General features: G+C 36.7%; 1 protein-coding gene across 10 annotated transcripts in view; it reads right to left on the minus strand.

Annotated features, from left to right (window-relative positions):
* FUT8 (fucosyltransferase 8) overlaps positions 1-25,017 on the minus strand; it is a 344,473-nt gene that overhangs the window by 220,713 nt on the left and 98,743 nt on the right. The window contains exons 1-2 of one of the 10 annotated variants that reach the window (XM_017961260.3): positions 13,912-14,005; positions 11,894-11,928 (exon numbers count right to left, since the gene is read on the minus strand). The exons of 8 other annotated variants lie outside the window; for them this stretch is intronic. The gene's annotated coding sequence lies outside the window, so the exon portion shown is untranslated. Of the gene's footprint in view, positions 1-11,893; positions 11,929-13,911; positions 14,006-25,017 lie in introns of those variants that run through there. One more of the 10 variants, XM_017961259.3, reaches the window with a different exon arrangement.

The raw sequence follows: 25,017 nt of genomic DNA on the forward strand, positions 1-25,017 counted from the left end.
ATGTCCACTGACAGATAAATGGATAAGCAAAATGTGGTATATACATGTAATGGAGTATTAATCAGCATGAAATAGAACTGAAATTCTGATACATGCTACAATATGGATGAACCTTGAAGACATTATGTTAAATGCAATGAGCCAGTCCTAGGACATACTTTGTGTGGTTCCACTCAAATGAGATACTTAGAATAGTCAAAATCACAGAGAAAGTGAATAGTGATTCACACAGAATAGTGATTAAAGGGGAGATAGTGAGTAACAGGGAATTATTGTGTAATGGGCACAGAGTTTCACTTCGGGATGATGAAAGTATTCTGGAGATGGATAGTGATGATGGTTGCCTAACAATGAACTGTATACTTAAAAATGATTAAATGTCAAATTTTGTTATGTATATTTTACCACAATAAAGAGAGGGATGTATATTACTATGATATTATTTTAATAATCATTTGCCAAATACTTTGTATATTAAATGTAAAATTATAGACTTCTAGTAGTTACCATTAAATTATTAATAAAATAGTTACAAAAATAATTACCCAGTTTTATATTTAAGTATCTGGTTTCCTGAAAAAACAAACATAATACCAAAAAAACTTGAAAAATAAAGTTATTTTAATTTCAGCAATACCTTTAATCCATTTACTCTAACTCTGCAAACCGTTTGCCTATTACAAAAACACTTAAAGATGGCTATAATCAACATATCCATATGTCTTTAACATTTACACATAAATTCATCTCCATTTTCTCAGAAGAAGCTTGTCCGCACTTACTGATTTTCAACTAAGTTTTTATTTTATTTTCTTTTATCCTTTTCTTCAGGGTTAAGGACTACGCATGCAAAGGCTATTCTAGGTGCAACATTTTCAGGGTCAAATAAAGAGCTGTAATATGTCAAATAAAATTATAAACTGAGATTTCTTTTTCTTTTGTTTTTTTTTATAAGAGACAAGGTCTTTCTATGTTGCCTAATAGAGTACCATGCTGTGGTTATTCACAAGCGTAACGATAGCACACAACATCCTCAAATTCCTAGGCTCAAGTGATCCTCCCACCTCAGCCTCCAGAGTAGTTGCGACTACAGGCACACATGACCACAGCCAGCTAAACTGAGATTACCTAAAAGTGATTAGCAAACAATATGCTAAATTATCTCATAAACTTTAGTCAAAATAAAATAAATTAAAGATTATAATTATCTGAATATATACAAAAGCTGACTCACCTGCTACAAAATACAAAGGCAATGATATTTTGCTGCTGCTTATAAAGTGATTCACATTTAAACAAATATAATTGAAATTCATAGGTCTATCACATCCTTAAAAACACAAACTCACTAGGTTCATCACTTTGTAACCCTTTGTAATACAATGTACCACACATACATTGATTTCTATACTGTGATTATGTCAAAGATATTATATTGATTTGACACACAGTTAAACTCAACAATAACATTCATTTAATTCATAACTCATTTAACATGATTTGTTTATGAGTCCTGACTTTAATTTTGTAACTAAACTTTAATATTGGTTTATTAGTTCTTTGGTAATTACTAAACTGGGAAATTTTCAGTAGATTTATTTTCCAATATCTAGCCACAAAACATTATATAGTGAAATCTTATTAAAATCTAAAGTTACCTAAGATTTAAAAAAAAAAAAAAGGAAAGAAAGAAAGAAAAAGGTATGTTCAAGTGCCTCATTTCCTAAATTACTGCTCTACGAATACCCCTTCTAGAGGTGCTATTTCAAGTAAATAAATCCTTTGGATGCATAATTTCCCTATTATCTCAATGAATTACAGAAACTGTAATGCAGTAAGCTACTGTAGAGTCCCCATGAAAACACTCTAGAGACTTACTTTCCCTTAGTATATTTCTCCTACTATTTAATTCTTAAAAATATATTGTCATTTTCATGTCCAAAAGATCTACACAGCAAAACTCACAAATTCATACAAGTTTTCAGCAATTTGACATTCAGGTTCAAGAAAAACTTCCTAGACTACACTAGGAACTGAATTTCAACCACTTCTTCATAAAGTGTGTATTACTGATTTTATGTTAGAGAAAAATGAGGTTTGGAAAGACAAAATAATTTGATTCCACAACCAAGTAACCACTGAATTCGAACACTGAAATCCAAATATTACTTATGCCAAAGGAAGGAGGAAAACACAAAGTTGCATGCCAAAGAGGTACCAGGCACACAACACATTTTTGCATACATTTCCTCATTTAATTCTCACCATTAATTTGTAAGGTAGGTATTATCTCCATTTTGAAGAGGAGAAAACTGAGGTAAAGAAGTGATTTGACTTGACTAAGTTTTGTATACCTACTCAGTGTCAAGACAAGACAGAAACTATTGATACATTGATACATTCTGTCCTCAAACCACTACTAGCTGTGATCCAAGTATCAACAATGATAGATAAGATGGACTTTCTATAGCTCAGATAAGACCCTCAAAAGAGAAAATTAAATGGCCATAGCAGGAACAAGGGTTTAGTCATACATACGTACATTGCTACCAAAGGGTTTGTTAACAGCCATGAAGTTTTCCTCATCTATTAGGCAGAAATCTGTTCTAGAGAAACACTACCCAACTGACCTTGGTAGACTGCCTGATAAAGACAACTGGGACAACTCTGCCTTGAGAGTCCTGTCAGCAGCACTGACGGGACAGGAGGCCAGCCTTACAAACATTCTTTCCTGGTAAAATGCTACAGACCATAAGCCAGTTTCAGCCAGCTTATAGAGACTACATACGAAATATCTTTGTGCTCTATAGTTCACCTGTTGACATAAAAAGCTGAATTCTACCTCATTTTAATACTAAAATTGTGCCCTGAAGCGAAGATGGGATGTATGTTACTTATATGTTAACTCACTGTGCAAGCACTAGACTTCCCCATATATATTCACAGATCCCATGGTCGTTTTGTTAACAAAAGGAGAGAAGTTTGACTGATTTTTTATTTTGTTTTTGTTTTTGATTTTGTTTTTATATTCTACAGAGAAGGGAACACTTTCACTGTTCTAATTTTAATAAGATTTCCAACTCCTTGAGAAAATCTTATCTATGTTGGTAATTCCCTGTAGGGTCACTGTCATGAATCTGTCTGGCAGTTGTTTTTAAGGCCCTGTTTTACACGACTGCCATTTCCTATCTTAACCACTCAAAGAATGACTTTCCAATGCTTAAAGGTCTTTAGAGGAAAGCTCCCAGGCAGCTATATATGTGAGAAAAGCCTCCATTTCCCACAATTAGCTCCCTTTTAGGAAATTTCCTCTAGAGCAGGGACTAAAACATCTATAAATGCCAACTAATGCACAGTATATCAAGGCTAGTTAATAAATGCCAAATGATAACAATACAGAACTTAACATGCAAATAGATGTCAACCCAATATTAGTCCACTAGGAAAATACTGTGAATGCTTTTTGTCAATAGAATAGCTTTGCAAAGAATCAGACACCCTCTTGAACCAGATGCAAGTGATTAAAACACCACTTTAAGTACCCAAGAATGAAAATTAAAGTTTAAAGAAGCTGAAACACTTCTCCCCATGCCACCCAATGTCCACACATTCCACTAATTTAAGCTCATGATTCTGCTCCCCACTAGCTTAGCTCTAAAGGAAAGAAAGAATAGTAAGAAAAGGATGGTCTTGAAATGGAAAAGAAACATCATAATTTCTTTTTCTTTTTTCTTTTTTTTTTTTTGAGACGGAGTCTCACTCTGTCACCCAGGCTGGAGTGCAGTGGCGTGATCTTGGCTCACTGCAACCTCCGCCTCACAGGTTCAAGCAACTGCCTCAGCCTCCTGAGTAGCTGGGATTACAGGTGCCCGCCACCCAGCCCAGCTAATTTTTGTATTTTTAGTAGAGACAAGGTTTCACCATCTTGGCCAGGCTGGTCTTGAACTCCTGACCTCGTGATCCACTCGCCTCAGCCTCCCAAAGTCCTGGGATTACAGGCGTGAGCCACCGCGGCCGACAAAAACATCACAATTTCTAACAAAAATCAATCCTAAGTTACTTTCATATCTTCTTTAGAATGTTCAGCAACTTGTCATACAAAGTAAAGTCATGCACTGCATAATGATGCTTTTAGTGAACAACGAACTGCATATATGAGTATTCCCATAGGATTATAAATATCCCCCAGCCAGGCACAAAGGCTTGTGCCTATAATTCCAGCACTTTGGGAGGCCAAGGCAACGGATCTCTTGAGACTAGGAGTTCAAGACCAGCCTGGACAATATGGTGAAATCCCATCTCTACTAAAAATACAAAACTTAGCTGGGCATGGTGGTGCACACCTGTAATCTCAGCTATTACCTGGGAGGCTGAGGCATGAGAATTGCTTGAACCAGGAGGCGAAGGTTGCGGTGAGCTGAGATTGCGCCACCGCACTGCAGCCTGGGCAACAGAGCAAGACTGTCTACAAAAATAAAGATTACAAATACCATAAATGTACTGTACCTTTTCTATGTTTAGATATGTTTAGGTACACAAATACTTACCACTGTGTTAGAATTGCCTACAATATTCAGTACAGTAACATGCTGTACAGGTTTGTAGCCTAGAAGCAATAGGCTATACCATATACCCTACGTGTGTAGTAGGCTGTAACATCCACGAAGACACGAAGGAAAGAAAGATGTAAGGGAACACCATAAAACATCCAGAAAAAAATTACAAAATGGCAGGAATAAGTCCTTGTTTGTCAATCGTAACACTGAGTGTAAGTGGACTAAACTCTCTCCAATCACAAGACTCGGGATAGCTGAATGGATTAAAAAAAAGAGAAGACCCATTAATCTGTTGCTTACAAGAAATACACTTCACCTATAAAGACACACACAGATTGAAAATAAAGAAATGCAAAAGACATTCCATACCAATGGAAACCAAAACAGAGTAGGAGAAGCTATATTTCTATCAGACAAAATAGATTTCAAGACAACAACTGTAAGAAGAGACAAAGAAGGTCACTATGTAATAATAAAGAGGTCAATTCAGCAAGAGGATACAAAAATTGTAAGTATTTTAATATATATGCACCCAACAGTGGAGCACCCAGATATATAAAGCAAATATTATTAGAGCTAAAGAGAGAAAGACTCCAATACAATAGCTGGAGACTTCAACACCCCACTTTCAGCACTGAACAGATCTTCTAAGAGAATCAACAAAGAAACAGACCAAATGGATCTAATAGATATTCAAAGAATATTTCTTCCAACAGCTACAGAATACACATTCTTTTCTTTAGCACATGGATCATTCTCAAGGATAGACCATATGTTAGGTCACAAAACAAGTCTTAAAATGCTTAAAGAAAAAAAAAACACATAATATCAAACATCTCTGACCACAATAGAATAAAAATAGAAATCAACACCAAGAGGAATTTTGGAAACTATACAAATACATGTAAATTAAACGATGTGCCCCTGAATGACAAGTGGGTCAATGAAGAAATTAAGAAGAAAATTGAAAACTTTCTTGAAACAAATGATAATGGAAAAATAATATACCAAAACCTTTGGAATACAGTAAAAACTGTACTAAGAGGGAAGTTTATAGCTACAAGTGCCTACATCAAAAATAGGAAGAAAAACTTTAAATATACAAGCTAACAATGCATTTTAAGGACTAAAAGAGCAAGAGGAAAACAAACTCAAAAGTAGTAGAAGAAAATAAATAATAAAGATGAGAGAAGAAATACAGGAAATTGAAATAAAGAAAATACAAAAGATGAATCAAAAAGTTGGTTGCTGGAAAAGTTAAAACAGACAAACCTTAAGTCAGACTAAAAAAAAAAAGAAGATCCAAATAAATCAGAGATAACAAAGGAGACACTACAACTGATACCACAGAAATCCGAAGAATCATTAGTGGCTACTATTAGCAAATATATGCCAATAAATTGGAAAACTTAGAAAAAATGGACAAATTCCTAGACACATACAACCTACCAAGATTGAAACATGAAGAAATCCAAAACCCAAACAGACCAACAATAATGAAACTGAAGCCATAATTAAAAGACTGACAGTAAAGAAAAGCCTGTGACCCAATGGTTACACTAAATTCTACTAAACATTTAACAAAGAACTAATACCAATCCTACTCAAACTATTCCGAAAAACAGAGGAGGGGGGAGTACTTCCAAACTCATTCTGCAAGGCCACTATTATTACTCTGGTACCAAAACCATAAACAGACACATCAAAAGAAGAAAACTAAGGGCCAATATCCCTGATGAATATTCATTAAAAAATCCATAACAAAATACTACCAAATTGAACTCAACAACACATTAAAAAGATCATCAATCATGACCAAGTGAGATTTATCCCTGGGACACCAGAATGGTTCAACATATACAAATCAATCAAAGTGATACACCATATCACACAAAATGATGGACAAAAAAACCATATGACCATTTCAATTAATGCTGAAAAAACATTTGATAAAATTCAGCATCCCTTCATTAATAAAAACCCTCAAAAACATGAGTATAGAAGAAACACACATCAACATAATAAAAGCCATACACAACAGACCCACAACTAGTATCACACTGAATGGGGAAAAACTGAAAGCCTGTCTTTTATGATCTGGAACATAACAAGGATGCCCACTTTCACCAGTGTTATTCATTATAGTACTGGGAGTCCTAGCGAAAGCAATTAGAAAAGAGAAAGATATACAGGGCATATAAATTGTAAAGGAAGAAGTCAAGTTATCCTTGTTTGCAGATGATATGATCTTTTTTATTATTATTATTATACTTCAAGTTCTAGGGTACATGTGCACAACGTGCAGGTTTGTTACATATGTATACTTGTGTCATGTTGGTGTGCTGCATCCATCAACTCATCAGCACCCATCAACTGGTCATTTACATCAGGTATAACTCCCAATGCAATCTCTCCCCCCACCCCCTCCCCCTAATAGGCTCCAGTGTGTGATGTTTCCCTTCCTGAGTCCAAGTGATCTCATTGTTCAGTTCCCACCTATGAGTGAGAACATGCAGTGTCTGGTTTTCTGTTCTTGCAATAGTTTGCTGAGAATGATGGTTTCCAGCTGCATCCATGTCCCTACAAAGGACACAAACTCATCCTTTTTTAATGGCTGCATAGTATTCCATGGTATGTATGTGCCACATTTTCTTAATCCAGTCTATCACTGATGGACATTTGGGTTGCTTCCAAGTCTTTGCTATTGTGAACAGTGCCGCAATGAACATACATGTGCATGTGTCTTTATAGCAGCATGATTTATAATCCTTTGGGCTTATACCCAGTAATGGGATGGCTAGGTCATATGGTATTTCTAGTTCTAGATCCTTGAGGAATCGCCATACTGTTTTCCATAATGGTTGAACTAGTTTACAATCCCACCAACAGTGTAAAAGTTTTCCTATTTCTCCACATCCTCTCCAGCACCTGTTGTTTCCTGACTTTTTAATGATCGCCATTCTAACTGGTGTGAGATGGTATCTCATTGTGGTTTTGATTTGCATTTCTCTGATGGCCAGTGATGACGAGCTCAGTGAAATAAAAGAGGACACAAACAAATGGAAGAACATACCATGCTCATGGATAGGAAGAATCAATCTCGCGAAAATGGCCATACTGCCCAAGGTAATTTATAGATTCAATGCCATTTCCATCAAGCTACCAACGAATTTCTTCACAGAATTGGAAAAAACTGCTTTAAAGTTCATATAGAACCAAAAAAGAGCCCACATTGCTAAGACAATCCTAAGCCAAAAGAACAAAGCTGGAGGCATCATGCTACCTGACTTCAAACTATACTGCAAGGCTACAGTAACCAAAACAGCATGGTACTGGTACCAAAACAGAGATATAGACCAATGGAACAGAACAGAGTCCTCAGAAATAAAACCACACATCTACAGCCATCTGATCTTTGACAAACCTGACAAAAACAAGAAATGGGGAAAGGATTCCCTATTTAATAAATGGTGCTGGGAAAATTGGCTAGCCATAAGCAGAAAGCTGAAACTGGATCCTTTCCTTACTCCTTATACGAAAATTAATTCAAGATGGATTAGAGACTTAAATGTCAGACCTAATGCCATAAAAACCCTAGAAGAAAACCTAGGTAATACCATTCAGGACATAGGCATGGGCAAGGACTTCATGTCTAAAACACCAAAAGCAACGGCAACAAAGCCAAAATTGACAAATGGGATCTAATTAAACTAAAGAGCTTCTGCATAGCAAAAGAAACTACCATCAGAGTGAACAGGCAACCTACAGAATGGGAGAAAATTTTTGCAATCTACTCATCTGACAAAGGGCTAATATCCAGAACGTACAAAGAGCTCAAACAAATTTACAAGAAAAAAACAAACAACCCCATCAAAAAGTGGGCAAAGGATATGAATAGACATTTCTCAAAAGAAGACATGCATACAGCCAACAGACACATGAAAAAATGATATGATCTTATACTTGGAAAAACCTAAAAAATCCACCAAAAACCTATTAGAACTGATACTATTAAGAACTGGCAAACTAATTCAGTAAAGTTGCAAGATACAAAATCAACATACAAAAATAAGTAGCATTTCTATATGCGAAATGTGAACAAATTGAAAATTTTTAAAAGTAGTCCCATTTACAATAGCCACCAAAATAAATAAATACATACATACCTAGGAATTAACCAAATAAGTGAAAGATCTCTGTAACAGAAATTGTACTATACTGATGAAAGAAATTGAAGAGGACACCAAAAATGGAAAGATATTCCATGTTTATGGATTGGAAGAATCAATATTGTTAAAATGTCCATATTACCCAAACCAATCCACAGATTCAATGCAATCCCTATCAAAATACCAATGACATTCTTTACAGAGATATTAAAAACAAAATCCTAAAATTTATAGGGAACCACAAAAGACTCAGAATAACCAAAGCCATCCTAAGCAGAAAGAACCAAAGTAGAGGAATCACATTAACTGACTTCAAACTGTATTAAAAGCTATAGTAAACAAAACAACATGGTACTGGCATAAAAACAGACACAGAGACCAACAGAACCGAGAAATCCAGAAAAAAATCCACACACCTACAGTGAACTCATTTTTGGCAAAGGTGCCAAAAACATACATGGCAGAAAAGACAGTTTCTTCAATAAATGGTGCTTAGAAACTGGATCTCCATATGCAGAAGAATGAAATTAAACTCCTATCTCTCACCATATACAAAAATCAAATCAAAATATTGATTAAAGACAAAAATCTAAGACCTCAAACTATGAAATGACTAAAAGAAAACACTGGGGACACTCTCCAGGATATTAGTCTGGGCAATGATTTCTTAAGTAATACCTCACAAGCACAGGCAACCGAAGCCAAAATGGACAAATGGCATCACATCAAGTTAAAAGCTTCTCCAGAGCAAAGTAAACAACCAACAAAGAGACAACCCACACAATGGAAGAAAATATTTGCAAACTACCCATCTGACAAAGGATTAATAACTAGAATACAAAAGAAGCTCGGCCAAGCACAGGGGCTCACGCCTGTAATCCCAACACTTTGGGAGGCCAAAGCAGATAGACTACCTGAGGTAAGGAGTTCAAGACCACACTGGCCAACATGGTGAAACCCCATCTCTACTAAAAATACAAAAAATTAGCTGGGCATGGTGGCAGGCACCTGTAATCCCAGCTACTTGGGAGGCTGAGGCAGGAGAATCGCTTGAACCCGGGAGGTGGAGGTTACAGTGAGCCCAGATCACACCACTGCATTCCAGCCTAGGCAACAAGAGCAATACACCATCTCAAAAAAAAAAAAAAAAAAAAAAAAAAAAAAAAAAAAAAAAACCTCAAACAACTCCACAGGAAAAAATTAATAATCCAATTAAAAACCAGGCAAAAGATCTGAATAGATATTTCTCAAAAAAAAAGAAATAAATACAGACATACAACTAGCAAACACACATAGGAAAAAGTGTTCAGCCGGGCACAGTGGCTCATGCCTGTAATCCTAGCACTTTGGGAGGTTGAGGCAGGCAGATTGCCTGAGCTCAGGAGTTTGAGACCAGCCTGGGCAACATGGTGAAACCCCATGTCTACTAAAATACAAAAAAAAAAAAAAAAAAGCCAGGCATGGCTGTGTGCGCCTGTAGTCCCAGCTACTCGGGAGGCTGAGGCAGGAGAGAACCTAGGAGGTAGAGGTTGCAGTGAGCCAAGATCGGTGCCACCGCACTCCAGCCTGGCAACAGAGCGAGACTCCATCTCATAATTTAAAAAAAATTTAAAAATAAAAAAAATTTTTAAAAAGTGCTCAACATCACTGATCATCAGAGAAATGCAAATCAAAACTACAACGAGATATCATCTTACTCCAGTTAAAATGGATTTTATCCAAAAGACAAGCAATAATCAATGCTGGCAAAGATATGGAAAAAAAGAGAACCCTCATACACTGTTGGTGGGAATGTAAATTAGTACAACTGCTATGAAGAACAGTTTGGACGTTCCTTAAAAAACTAAAAATTGAGCTACCATATGATCTAGCAATCTCACTGCTAGATATGTACCCCAAAAAAGGAAATCAGTATATTAGAGAGATATCTGCACTCCCATGTTTACTGTAGCACTGTTCACAATAGCCAAGATTTGAAAGCAACCTAAGTGTCCATTAGCAGACGAATGAACAAAGAAAATGTGGTACACATACACAATGGAGTACTACTCAGCTATAAAAGAGAATGAGATCCTGTCATTTGCAACATGGATGGAACTGGAGGTCACTGCATTAAGTGAAATAAGCCAGGCAAAGAACGACATGCATCTCATGCTCTCACTTATTTGTGGGATCTAAAAATCAAAACAATTGAACCCATGGAAAAAGAAGGATGATTACTAGAGGCTGGGAGAGGCAGTGGTGGGATGAGGGAGAGGTGGGGATGGTTAATGGGTACAAAAAAAACAGGACGAATGAGTGAGACCTAGTATCTGATAGCACAACAGAGTGACTATAATCAGTTACTTGGGTTCAATCAGGCTGGTGGGAAAAATATTAAAGATAGTTTTAAAGATAGACACAATCTTCTTGGAAAGTCAAGAAGTTTGCGTAACTTCAGGAATAGATATGGTTGAAGGCAACCTGATCTTTACCTCTAAACAAATTAAAGTAGTAATAAAGGAAGGCAGAGTAGTTTACCTAGCTGGCTTGTTTACTCATATAATCTTAAGACTAACCTTTGATGTACCATGGGTGCTTAAGTGCTTTTTACTTGGAAAGTCCACAATGTCAATTACCCTCTAATGGTGTTGACTCAAGCTTTTGTTCATTGATCTTACTGCATAAATGCCAGTCTCACTTGCTGATCAAGGTCATGGTCACAACTGTTTACAGAACTCTCCAGGGAGTCTGTAAGCAGTTGAGACACCCTCAGCTGGACTGGCAAAACAGAGTATCTGTGTGTCATTGTACTTTATTCATCCGTGGCCTGGTCAGAGTCTGTGGGCAGACTCCCACAGCTGGTGCCCCTGTGTGAGGCGCGTTGCCGCAATCAATAATTTAATTGTACATTTTTAAATAACTAACAGTGTATTTGGATTGTTTGTAACACAGAGGATAAATGCTTGAGGGGAGGGACAGTGCATTGTCCATGATGTGACTTTTACACATTGTACGCCTGTGTCAAAACATCTCATGTATCCCATAAATACATATACCTACTATGAACCCACAAAAATTAAAAATAATTGTTTTAAAAAAATCAATAAGTAGTATAATTCACTGGTTGTCCTTACTACCCAATTTTCAAAATAACAAATTCTGTTTATTAAAACAGCATTATCATACCTTCTACACAAATTTAAGATTTACAGTTCTTCCTCCTAAGGAAAAAAAAAAAAACAGTAGAAAACTAAATTTTTATGTGAAATTTGACATATGGATGCCAATCCCCAACATTTGCTATAAACATGGAATTAAATTTGGAATTAACTTTGATCAAAATTAATTTACTTAGAAAATCTTAGTCCACTGTATAGTGTTCTTTGCTGCTTTTTTATAGCAAGAAATACAGCTAAATTGTTTTTCAAATCACACTGAAAAATGGCTTACTGCTTTTTATATTGCTGGCTTAACTTTTATTCCATGGACTTTTAACCTACTTAACTAAAAGCATACCAATTAAAATTTAAGGTAAACATAATATCTAATTCACCTTAAGAAATCCAAAAGAACCATTATAAAATAAGCCTCCAAACTTAGCAAGCATATCAGAATGGCCAGACCCGAGGGAAGTATTAGCAGTATCTTCACTTTACATATATGTAAATTTTATTATCACTTCCACATCTGTGGTGCATTAGGTACAACAGTCACCTCTGAACCCTTTACACAGTGAACACATGGTGGACTATTACAAAATTAGTAGCTAGGGTAATACCTTAAGGAATTATTAATAATTTTGTTATCCAGCCAGAGGATAGCTACAGAGTTGGAAAAGTAAGTTCTCCTAGGAAGATAATAAGGAATTAGGGTGAGATACAAGGGAAATGACTTGGAGATAGTCACAAAAAGAATAGGCAAAAGTAGTAACAAGGAAAAGATTACATACACAATTTTCTAGAAAAAAACAACATAGCAAAAACAATCAAATGAGAATGAAGATGGATGATTGTGAAAGACAGAAAATACTATAAAATTCCACTCTTAATTTTCTAAATACAAAATACATTCCTGAAACCCCATATTCCTGAAACTCCAAAACAAAGTCTAAATAAAACTGAGATGTAGGCCGGGCACGGTGGCTCACAACTGTAAACCCAGCACTGTGGGAGGCTGAGGCAGGCGGATCACAAGGTCAGGACATTGAGACCATCCTGGTTAACACGGTGAAACCCCGTCTCTACTAAAAATACAAAAAATTAGCCGAGTGTGATGGCGGGCGCCTGTAGTCCCAGCTACTTGGGAGGCTGAGGCTGGAGCGTGGCGTGAACCCGGGAGGTGGAGGTTGCAGTGAGCCAAGATCGCGCCACTGCACTCCAGCCTGGGCAACAGAGCGAGACTCTGTCTCAAAAAAAAAACACACACACTGAAATGCTGACATGTAGTACCTGACATACTTTCTAGCTAAAGTAATAACCAACAAAACTGATTCAATTACGTCAGTTTCTAAGAGATAAAGAAATAAAGACAATTAAGACTAGTCAGGTCAAGTGGTTATACATGTAAAACTAAACTATTCAGGTAACAGTGGCTAGTTATATGAGACGAGATAGCTTAGCACATGGGGCACAGAATACAGCCCTGCTCCCAAAAAAATGTCATATGACTTTGAGAAAGCCACTATATATCATCTCTAAAGCTAAAATAATGTCGTCTCAGTAGGAATAGTGATACTGCATCAATAAGTAATACAATGTGTTGGGCTTTTTTTTTTTTTACTTACTTTCTGTTTTTGAGATGGAGTTTCGCTCATGTTGCCCAGACTGGTGTGCCAATGGCATGATCTCAGCTCACTGCAACCTCTGCCTCCCAGGTTCAAGTCATTCTCCTGCGCAGTGGCTCATGCCAGTAATCCCAGCACTTTGGGAGGCCAAGGCAGGCAGATCACCTGAAGTCAGGAGTTTGAGACCAGCCTGGCCAACAAGGTGAAACCCTGTGTCTACTAAATATACAGAAAAAATTAGCCAGGCATGGTGGCGGGCGCCTGTAATCCCAGCTACTCAGGAGGCTGAGGTTGGAGAATACAATGTTTTCTGAGTGAGGAGACACTACGGAAAGAGAACAGGGTTCCTGGCTTGCTTCTAAAAAGAGAAAAAAAGTATTTATTAACCAAGTTATTTCAATATATATAAAAAAAGTCTTACCTTCCTTCCCCTAGAACATAAGAAGCTGACAAAACCACATGACAACTATGAAGACAGGAATTATTGCTTGAATCTGGGTCACTAAAATTATTAGCTGTTCAAATGAGATAAAAGAAAGGGGAAACATTAATTATCTAGCAGTCTCCATTTTCTTTGTTGTTAATGTGAAACATATCTCACACAAAACCATTCAAATAAGATAAACATCCCTAAGGGTCCTTTGAAGCAAAGATTGGACAAATAGTAAAAATTATTTAAACAATTCCTGATCACCAAATGTCAACAAATTTAGTTTAAAAAAATGTTTTAATTCATACAGTTAACATCCTACTTTAATATTTTTTCCTAAAAAAGAACATGAAAGTTCACATAATACAAAAAAGCCTCACAGTTTTAAAGAAGGGGGTATAGGTGGGAGAAGTAAGAAATTCAAACAGCTTCAAGGACAAAAACCATGTCCCACACCAGAACATATTTACAACTCTTCATCTTGAATTCAACTAACATCCAACTGCGGCAATCAGCCAAGCTTGGCAAATTAAAGTAACAGTAATTCTGACAGATTATCTTCTATAAATATTCAAATATGAACATTTGTGTTCATGCAAAGGTCTCCATATGCCAATCAAAATGCTTTGTTAAGGATCCTAACAATGAGCTTTTTTTTTTCACCCATCTGTAGGAATCCCCTGAATCCTTAACTTTCATTTTAACTCACCCCAGCTAATTATGAGACACATTATCTGTCTAGTTGTAGCTTGAATTAAAAACTTAAGGATAACATTCACATAGTATCAACAGACAAAAGGAACCTAGAACCTTTCAAAATCTAGGTCTGTAAAGACAAAAGGAAAGATCCAGGAAGGGAGGGAGGGAAGGGCAGAGAGAGTCTCTGGAAGGATGGCAACCAAATAAAAGATTACCTTTCTATTTGCGTTAGCAGATAGGTATTACTTTACTGAAAGTAAAATCTAGATATAAAGAGCAATTAACAATTTCATAAATTTGGGCTCTATTCAAAGTTTCATTAAGGAAGACTACTATTTATGTGGCTCAAGACAGGATGCTATGTTTTGATGACAAGTTTAAGTATATGAAACTGTCAAAAGCAGAAAAATGCCATCAGTATGAAATTCACACCAAACACACTTTTTGAAATCTACAGATGTCCTATCATCAGGAACAATCATAAATAAGAGTAACAATGGCTTTAATGAAAGCAAATTATCTGATGAGTGAATTTGTTAACTGTTCCCTCCTGTCCTCCATTACTCAGTTTCCCTTAAACATGTACACAGTTACCAAACAGCCTCACGCCTTCCAGAAAAATTACAAGTGATAGGCACGCTTCTGCATTCAGGGCAGCATTATATTATGGAAGAAAATTTAACCTATTCAGAAGCATATACTTCTCTGATCCCACCTGGAAAGAAACAGCTATAAATAGCTCTACTAAAATTGCTCAAAATATTTCTAGACAGGCAGGCTTACAATAGAAACTCCTACTTTATGATCACTCACTACTCAGCCATCCAAGTCCAACACTGGATCTAAGCCAAACGAGTAGTTCTCAAGTGAGGGAAGGGAGAAAAAAAGTCTGGTCTAGGGACCAGTAGCTTCAGCCTCCCCTGGAAGCTTGTCAGAAATGCACAATCTCAGGCCTTACCCAGGGACATACTGAATCAGAATCAGTATTTTACCAAGATCTTCAAGTGATTTATGTACACATTAAAATTGAAGAAGCACTGCAGGAGAGGGAATATTTGAATGAGAAAAAAGGTATAATCTTTTCAGAGGTTAGTTACCACTGTAGGCCACTGTTTGGCTAATAGGCAACCAATTTTAAAACTTTGTTTATGGGTAACATCATTACTTTTACCATAATTTTTTTTACATTTTAAATAAGGGCTTTTAAAAAACAGAAATATCTCAAGAGGCAAAGAATGAGTATCTAATGATTAAATGTAAGTTCCCAAAAAAAGCTGTGACAGAGTTACCTTAGAATAAGTGGACCCAGGCTGGGCATGGTGGCTCACGCCTGTAATCCCAGCACTTTGGGAGCCTAAGGCAGGTGGATCACTTGAGGTCTGGAGTTCCAGACCAGCCTGGGCAACATGGTGAAACCCCATCTCTACTAAAAATACAAAACTTAGCCAGGCATGGTGGTGGGTGCCTATAATCTCAGCTACTCAGGAGGCTGAGGCAGGAGAATCACTTGAACCTGGGAGGTGGAGATTGCAGTGAGCTGAGATCCCACCACTGCACTCCAGCCTAGGTGACAGAGTGAGATTCTGTCTCAAAAAATAATAATAAATAAGTGGACCCATCTGGGCATGGTGGCTCACACCTGTAATTCCAGACCACTTGGAGGTCAACATGAGTGAATCACTAGAGGTCAGGAGTTCGAGACCAGCCTGGCCCACATAGCAAAACCTCATCTCTACAAAAAACACAAAAATTAGCTGGGTGTGGTGGTGGGCGCCCGTAATCCCAGCTACTTGGGTGGCTGAGGTGAGAAGGCTGCTTCAGCTCGGGAGCTCGGGGCTCCAGAGAGCCAAGATCACACCACTATACTCCAGCCGGGGCATCAGAGCAAGACACTGTCTCAAAGAGAAGAGAAGAAAACAAAAGAGGAGAGGGAGAGGAAGAGGGGAGGAGAGGAGGGGAGGAGGGGAGAAGAGGAGGGGAGGAGGGGAGGGGAGGAGGGGAGAAGAAGAGGGGAGGAGGGGAGAAGAGGAGGGGAGGAGGGGAGAAGAGGAGGGGAGGAGGGGAGAAGAGACAAAGTAGACCCGTCTCATGCCACCACCACATTAACTAGACCCACCAATCACATTAACTAGACAAATTAATTTTTAAAATAATAACAACTCCTTTCCTTCCAAACCCTCAGCATTAAGAATATCTGGGACTGGGGTCCAAGTAGCTAGGAAAGAGACCAACAGACCAAAGGCCTATGGCCTCCTGTGACCAGAAAAGAAGGCTATATATACTGGTTATTCAGCTACTTTCTCTCAGATCCAAATCTACCCTTTAATACTCATCTCTGTAACACTGAAAATAAAACTCTGAAAACTACTTTTCTCTTCTGCAGCTAGCTTCCTCATACTGCCAATAAGGACACTAGAGGGAGAATGCAGTACCTGCTTTTTCCAGTCAGCATTGCCCAGCATAGGTCCTCCACCCCAGCAGTAGCAGTGATAACCACCGGCTTTTTCTGGCACTCTCAGAAATTCCCCTCAGACATACCAACAGCTGTCAGGAAGTACCCCCTCCAGAGGTTTTGAATCCCAATTCTATGAGGTCCCAAATCCAAGTTCTTATTTCCCCCCAACCATATGAATAGTGGTTGATTCCTGCAAATACTGTCTCTGTGTTATCCCAGTGTTCCCTGTTTGCTTTTTCAGTCCTCCAATACCTGTATAATCCATTCCCTATATTAAATTTTCTGGGCTGAAATTTTGTTTGTAATTCTGTAGAGAGAGGGGTTACTATGTTACCCAGGCTGGTCTCAAACTCCTGGTCTCAAGAAATCCTCCTGCCTCGAGTATTTAGTGTGGACTGTTTTCCTGACCTGATCCTAATTGAGCCATCACGGCTAGACGGAATAAAATTCAACATGATCTTGATCATTTTGGAAAACAGTCTTCCCAAACATGATAGTCCATAAGAAAATATTTACTGCCTCTCCTCGAAAATAGGTGCAAGATAGGAAATGGATACAAAAAGCACAGTTGAGGAAGAAAGAAGAAGAAACATAACCTAAGAAAGCAATATATTGAAACAAGTATCATGGTATAAAACACATTTTAACCCTGAAAAACATAAAAGAAAGGCCAATAAAAAGTTTGAAACAAATACAAGTTTTCAACGCTGATGAAAACCACAGACTTTTAGATATATGATTCTTCTGCCTCTGCCATTGTTCAGTTTTGTTACAGCAGTTTTATATCTAGTTTGGGTTATTACACTTTAAGGAGGCTATTGAGAAATTAGGGAAAGTCCAAAGAAGATTATGCAAATGATGAAAAGGGATAGGAAATAGGATCTATAAAGAAAGGTTCAACAGTCAAACCTTTTAGTCTAGCAAAAAGAAAACTTCAGGCCAACATATTAACTGCCTTCCAGTTTAACAGTTCTAACCAGCTGCCCACCATCATCTCTACAGAGGAAATGAGCTTAAAATGGAAGACAACAAAGTAAGTGAAGACCTAAAATGTAGCTTCTTAGCTTATGACTCTCCTTCAAATAACTAAAGTGGTGGCTCTTAATGCTGGTTTCACGAGAGAATGATCCAGGATATTTTTACCAAAAGATGATGATGATGATGATGACGACGACAACGACAATGATGCCCAGAACCCCAAAGGCAAAGGTCTAATTTAACTGGTATGACACAGAGCCTAGGCATAAAGAACAAAAAGTATCCAAGTGTTTATAATATACTGAAAGCAGGAATGAGAACCACTTAATGGAACACTGCATAACTGTGCTACTCAAAGTATGTTGTAAAGAGGAGAGGGAGAGGAAGAGGGAGAGGGGAGGGGAGGAGGGGAGGAGGGGATGAGCTACATCCAGATCACCAACAGGAGCTTGTTGGAAAGGCAACATCTCATCCCATTCCAAAACTACTGAATAAGAATCTACATGTTATTATGATCCCTACACAATCCCATATGCCCCTTAAAGTTTGAAAAGCATTGTTCTATAATAGTTTGAAAGGGGCATGAGTGTGTGAGACCAAACACTAGCCTAAAAATAACTAAGCTGAATTTTTCTGAACTTTTAAATATAAAAATTTTTTTACCCTAAGGTCATTTAGAGTTTACTAAGAATACTATTTTAGAGAGTGAATAATAATTATAACTAAATATTCAACACATACTGTTTGCTGGCATTATTATTATTTTTTTTTTTTTTTTTGAGACAGAGTCTTGCTGTGTTGCTCAGGCTGGAGTGCAATGTTACAATCACAGATCACTGCAGCCTGGATGGACCTCCCGGACTCAAGCAATCCTCCTGCCTCAGCCTCCCATGTAGCTGAGACTACAGGCACATACCACCGCACCAGCCTAAGTTTTTCGTTTTTTGTACATACAAGGTCTCACTATGTTGCTCAGGCTGATCTCGAACTCCTAGGCTCAAGTAATCTTCCCACCTCAGCCTCCCAAAGTGTTGGGATTACAGGCACAAGCCACTGCACACAGCTCATTATTCTTTACAAATTGATTTAATCATCAACACATCTATAAAGTAGATATTTAATAATAATTAGTTATGGCAAAATAAGGTATTAAATAATCTGCCCCATGTACTACTTAAAAAAAAAGTCGTAAACCTGAGACTTGAGCTGTAGTCTGTTTAAGAGCCTATACTTAACCCCAAAATAATACTAGTTTATCAACACCATTCCCAAACATTCTGAAATCATTCACAACGAAAGTATAATAACTGGTAATGAAAACGCTGTAAGAGTAAAGAAAAAAGTAGTGTGCTCTTCTCTGGTTAAAAAAAAAAAAAAATTCAGCCAGGTATGGTGGTGTGTGTCTATAGTCCCAGCAACTTGGGAGGTTGAGGAAGGAGAATCACTTGAGCCTAGGAGTTTGAGGCCAGCCTGGGCAACATAGTGAGATCCCTGTCTCTTGAAAAATTTTGGTAATAACCACTATTATTTATATTTGGGAAGTAACTGAAACCCTATGTTGGGGGACACATTCTTCCCCAATGCCTCCTTAATTCATCCCTACAACTATTACTACTTCCACAACCATTACTACCACTACAACCCTCAGAAAAGTAATGTACATGAGGCTATAATTAGTTTTCACAATGAAATAGGCATGACATAAATTTAGCCTGATTTTTCTCCTCTGTATCTCACTGCTTCCAACCTCTAAAAAAGTCTACTGCTTCCATCTGTTACTATAGAAGCAAAAATTATCATTTCAGTAAGACCCAAATGGTACCTCTGAAAATATTGAGGAAAACTTCTAAAGGAGAGGTCAGACAGAGACTGTCAGTAAAAAGCCTACTAGAAGCTTTAACAATTCATTTAATTCTAAATCGCACAAAAGAATAGTCAAAATTCTCAGAGATAAATAACACTGTTGTACTGGCAGATAGATTGAATTTAAAATATGCAAAATTATATTCTATGAGTATTTAAAGCAGAGAATTACTAAGATATTTTAGCTTCATTCAACAAGCATGTTCCATTTAAAAAAAAAAAAAAAAAGCATACAATACCTTTTTAATTAACAATGACAAACCAACCCTGGTGACCTAGTTTCTGATAATGAACAAAACTACAGATATCAAAAATACAGTTGCTTAACCCATAAGAATTATTAAAGTCGATACAGGAGCCAAAAAGATTTGCAGGCTAAAGATATCAATGCAAAGACTCACTGAAATATAGTCTTCCAAACACCTAAGTTTAAAATTACTACGAGGCAATTTATTGGTTCCTTTGAGTAAGATTTCACTTGAAGAATCTAAAAAAGATAAGGTCATGTGAAACACTGTGGGGATGCAACTTGATTTCCTAAAAAGTTAAGTGAGACTTCCCAGGAAGGCAAAGATACAACTCAAAAGAATAGACAGATAAAACTCAAAAGAGTGTTCTTAGGGAGGAAAGCAATAAGTCGAAAACACAGAGGCTGAGCATTCCTGATTATCCTTTCATTAAATAATATGACTAACAAAATGACCCTGACCAAAACTCCCTGAAAATTTCTATCAGCTTTGAAATCTTCATATTATATAAATTATCTGTAGTTATGCTTTTCTTCTAGTTAGCAGCAGAAAAGTGCTCCCTTTCCCTCTCCACCTAGCTTCATAACAGCACATTCTCAATCTGCTTTCCTTTCCTACCCTATCCGGAGACTATAAATTGAGTAAAATACAACATACTTTATACTAAATTGAGACTACTTTACTCATAGTGTCAACAATTATTTTGTTTGAATAACTGAATAAAATATGATATATTCATTTTAAAATACTCCAAATAAGTAAATTGTATTTTATAAATTTTAATATTTATAATACTTTAATATTTACTAAACATTAGCTGAATGAATAAATGTCACCGCCCATTAAACTCTTATAACACAGAAAAATCACATATATGTAAACATTTAAACGGAAAAAATTTACCACCTCCATTACCAATAAAATGAAAAGCTTATTACATCAAAGAAAAATATTTAAAAATCATTAGAATCATTTTTTAATCATCAGGAAGAATAAATTTAAAAGATGATTCTCAAACGTCACAGAGAATAAGAATTATGATTAAGCTTATAAAACTGCAGGGTCTGGGCTCCATGGCCAGAGATCCTGATTCAGACTCAGTTTCAGACGACAAACACAAAACTCTACATTTTAACAAGCTTCCAAGGTAATTGCCATGCAGATTATCCTTGAACCACACTTTAGTAAATATTTCACTTTCAAACCACTGTCAACTTCCAAACAAGTCCTTCAGGTCTGATCAAAATGCCCATTCCCATCTTTCATCTTAGGAACATCAACTTCTGATTAAGGAATCAACATACAGAAAAAGTAATAGCAACCAGTTACTGGACATGTATTACTGTTGGAAATGAACTTTTACACACTCTAACATACACATACAAATTAAATTATATACTACATATGAAGTATGTAACACAGATCTGGCTGGAATAAATGAATGCTCAATAAAAGGAGCAACGATTATACTTAAAATTTATCACAACCTTAGGAGGTGGTTGCTATTATTACCAATTTGCAGTTGAGGAAACTGAGGTCTAGTAACTTGCCCAAAGTCACAGGGGTAGTTAAGGGTCAGAAACAGAATTCAACACAACCCATTTGATTCCAAAACCTGAACTCTTTAATCTAGGCTAACTTCCTGAGGCACCAGGGCAACAACCGCAGGTACAAAACCACTCCACAGTCATACCCACTAGAAGAATTTTCCTGAGTCATACCACGAAAATCATGGCCAAAGTCCATTCTCACACTGGGGGCTATGAAGAACTGCCCAAAATTGGGTAATTTATAAAGAAAAGAAGTTTAATTGACTCACAGTTCTGCATGGCTGGGGAGGACTCAGGAAACTTACAATCATGGCAGAAGGGGAAGAGGCATGTCTGACACGGTGGCAGGCAAGAGAGAGTGAATGTGTGAAGGAGGAACTGTCAGACACATATAAAACCATCAGATCTCATGAGAACTCACTCACTAACATGAGAACAGCATGGGGGACACCACCCCCATGATCCAGTCATTCCCCACCAGGTCTCCCTTGACACGTGGGGATTGTGGGGATTACAATTCAAGATGAGATCTGGGTGAGGAGACAAAGTGTAACCATATCACATACTCTTACAAATATTCCTATATGATTATAAGCGTGAAAGAAGGGCAGTCATAGGACTATGATGAATTGAGGTTGCTAAAAATGTTTAATGTTTTATAGCACTTGAGAATTACAAATTAGGTAATCTATGTAATAATAACTCTAAAAGGAATATGACTGAAAATATGTCAAAGGAATCTATTCCGAAATCATTCAGGGTTAGCTGTTTAACTCAAAGACAGTACAAACTCAGTCTTACGGTTCTCCACATCTAGGCAGCCTCGGGGGGCCAACTAACAGACTTATTTCCTCCCCTGAAAATACAAACATAATTAGTATTTACTTCAAAGTTCTCTATTTAAAGTGATTTTTTTTCTACTTAAATTTTTCTAAAATCTGATTATGTTCCTAATGATTTTTGTGTCTAAATTTTTTATTTTTTAAAAAACTAACTTTCCTTAAAATGTCTGTTTCTCCCATCATCTCAAGTTCCTACTAAATGGTTTTCTTTCTTCCAAGTGTATTTCTAGCTTGTCTATTCCCACCACCTATCCCCAAAATGGTAAGCACTGGTTTCCAAAATACCTCCTTACCTCTACTTGAACCAAGACTACATTCACAACAAATAAAACACAATTAGTCATAGCAAAAAATATTATATACTGGTAACATTAGCATATTACAAATTCAGAAAATGGAAAAAAGATAAAAGTGTGTTTTATTCTGCTAAATTATATTTTAAAAACTTGTATTTTAACCTGGTATCTCTCAATAAGCAATACAAATCCTATAGCTGTTGTTTAGCTTTTTAAACCCTACAAATAGCTAAGATTTTTAAAAATTAAATCTATTAAAATTAGGCTCTTAGTCAAATAAAATATGATACATAGATAGAGAGCAATATACAAACGGACCGTAGCCTGCAGGAAAACATAACTCCCATTTGTTCACACTCTCCTTAAAGGAAACAAAATCTCCAGTACTACTACATCCAAACCAGAGGTGATGATTCACTAGAGTGCTCCTGCCCAAGGAACCCCAGTGCAATAAGAAGCCAAAGTGAAAATCCTGCTAGAGACCTGTTCATTTAATATGTAAAAGCAGGTATCTCAATTACCTAAATTTTCACAAAGAATACATAACTTTTTTTTTTAACTATCATAGTTAGAAAAGATTTGCTAGTTTTTAAAATGTGATTTTTTTTTTTTTTTTTTTTTTAGGGAAAAGCGAACTTTAGTAATTCCTACCTGAGGAATGAAACTATAAACATATTAAATCCTATAAAAAGAAAGAAAAGAAAGGTTCTGAAAGGTTCCAGAAAGAGGCACAAAGTCCCTAAACCAACAAACACCATGTTTCACACTAAGTAAGAACTTTGTGCCTCTCCTACAGAGCTCTGTAGAGAAAAAAAAAAAAACAAAACTGAGAGATCTTTAGGTAAAACCAGAGCCCAGAACTATGACAGCAGAAATTCTGGAGTCTCTTGGAAGCCCTTCTAACTATACAACAAAGCCTCAATCAGCAGGAAACCTAAATATTCGGTAAAACCTTCCTCCCCGCTTCCTTAAGTATAAAAAATATCCTTTCTCTTCCTTCTCCTGAATTCTGGAACCCTTCAGAACCTTACTTTTTTTTCTTTTTATAGGATTTAATATGTGTATAGTTTCATTCCTCAGACAAATACCTAATGCATGCGGGGCTTAAAACCTAGATGATGGGTTGACAGGTGCAGCAAACCACCATGGCACATGTATACTTATGCAACGATCCTGCATGTTCTGCACATGTATCCCAGAACTTAAAAGTAAAATTTTAAAAAATAAAAAATAAAAAAATATGTTGCCCCTCCGGAGCAGATTCTCTGGATACAACTAGAGAGTGACGCTTTGCAGCCCCAGATTCCTCTTCACTCCTTGTTTGTTACACACAGAGGGAGAATAAGCCATCTACTTGTAATTCAATCAGAAACTTTTTATGAACATAGCAACTACAATAAACCTTTTCTCTTCTAATGGTATGTAAATGCACTGTCTGGTAAGGTATTCAGTAGCCAAATGTAGCCATATGAAATGTGGTTAGTTTGAACTGAGATGTGCTGTAAGTGTACAATATACATGGATTTCAAAGACTTAATATGAATAAAAGAATGTAAAAATCTAATTGATATTTTTATATCGATTAGTTGCTGAAATATTTTACATACATTATGGTAAATAACTGAAACCAATTTTAACTGCTTCTTTTTGCTTTTTTAAATGTAGCTAACAAAAAGTTAAAAAATTACAGGTGTGGTTCACTCTACATTTCTAATGGACAGCACTGGGGTATAAATTAATGACCATAGTTTTTACTAAACTATACCTAGATCAAACTTGCACGTTTATATAGTATGATAAAATGTAGTCATTACAACAGCTAAACCAAAATTTTCTTTCCCCCTGACTTACAAAGTATACTACATTCACTTATCTGTTTCCAGGTTCCTTCCTTTCTTATCTCTTCATCTAAACTTAAAATATTAAATAAATTTTATGTTTCTTCACCTCCTCCTCACTTCCACCCAAATTACCGGCCTTGAAATATTAATCTTTTATCTCCAAAGACTATCATACTTAGAAAAAAAATAGGAGAAAATTTTTCCCAAAGAGGCCTCCAAGGTTATCCCTAAGAGACAATACATGGCAATGTTAAAGGTTTGGTCTCTAGAATCAATAGCCCAGTGAGAACTCTACCTTTCACTAGGCAAATTATTGCAGCTCAGT

This window comes from Papio anubis, chromosome 7 (genome assembly GCF_008728515.1).
Source record: "Papio anubis isolate 15944 chromosome 7, Panubis1.0, whole genome shotgun sequence".
NCBI lineage: Eukaryota > Metazoa > Chordata > Mammalia > Primates > Cercopithecidae > Papio > Papio anubis.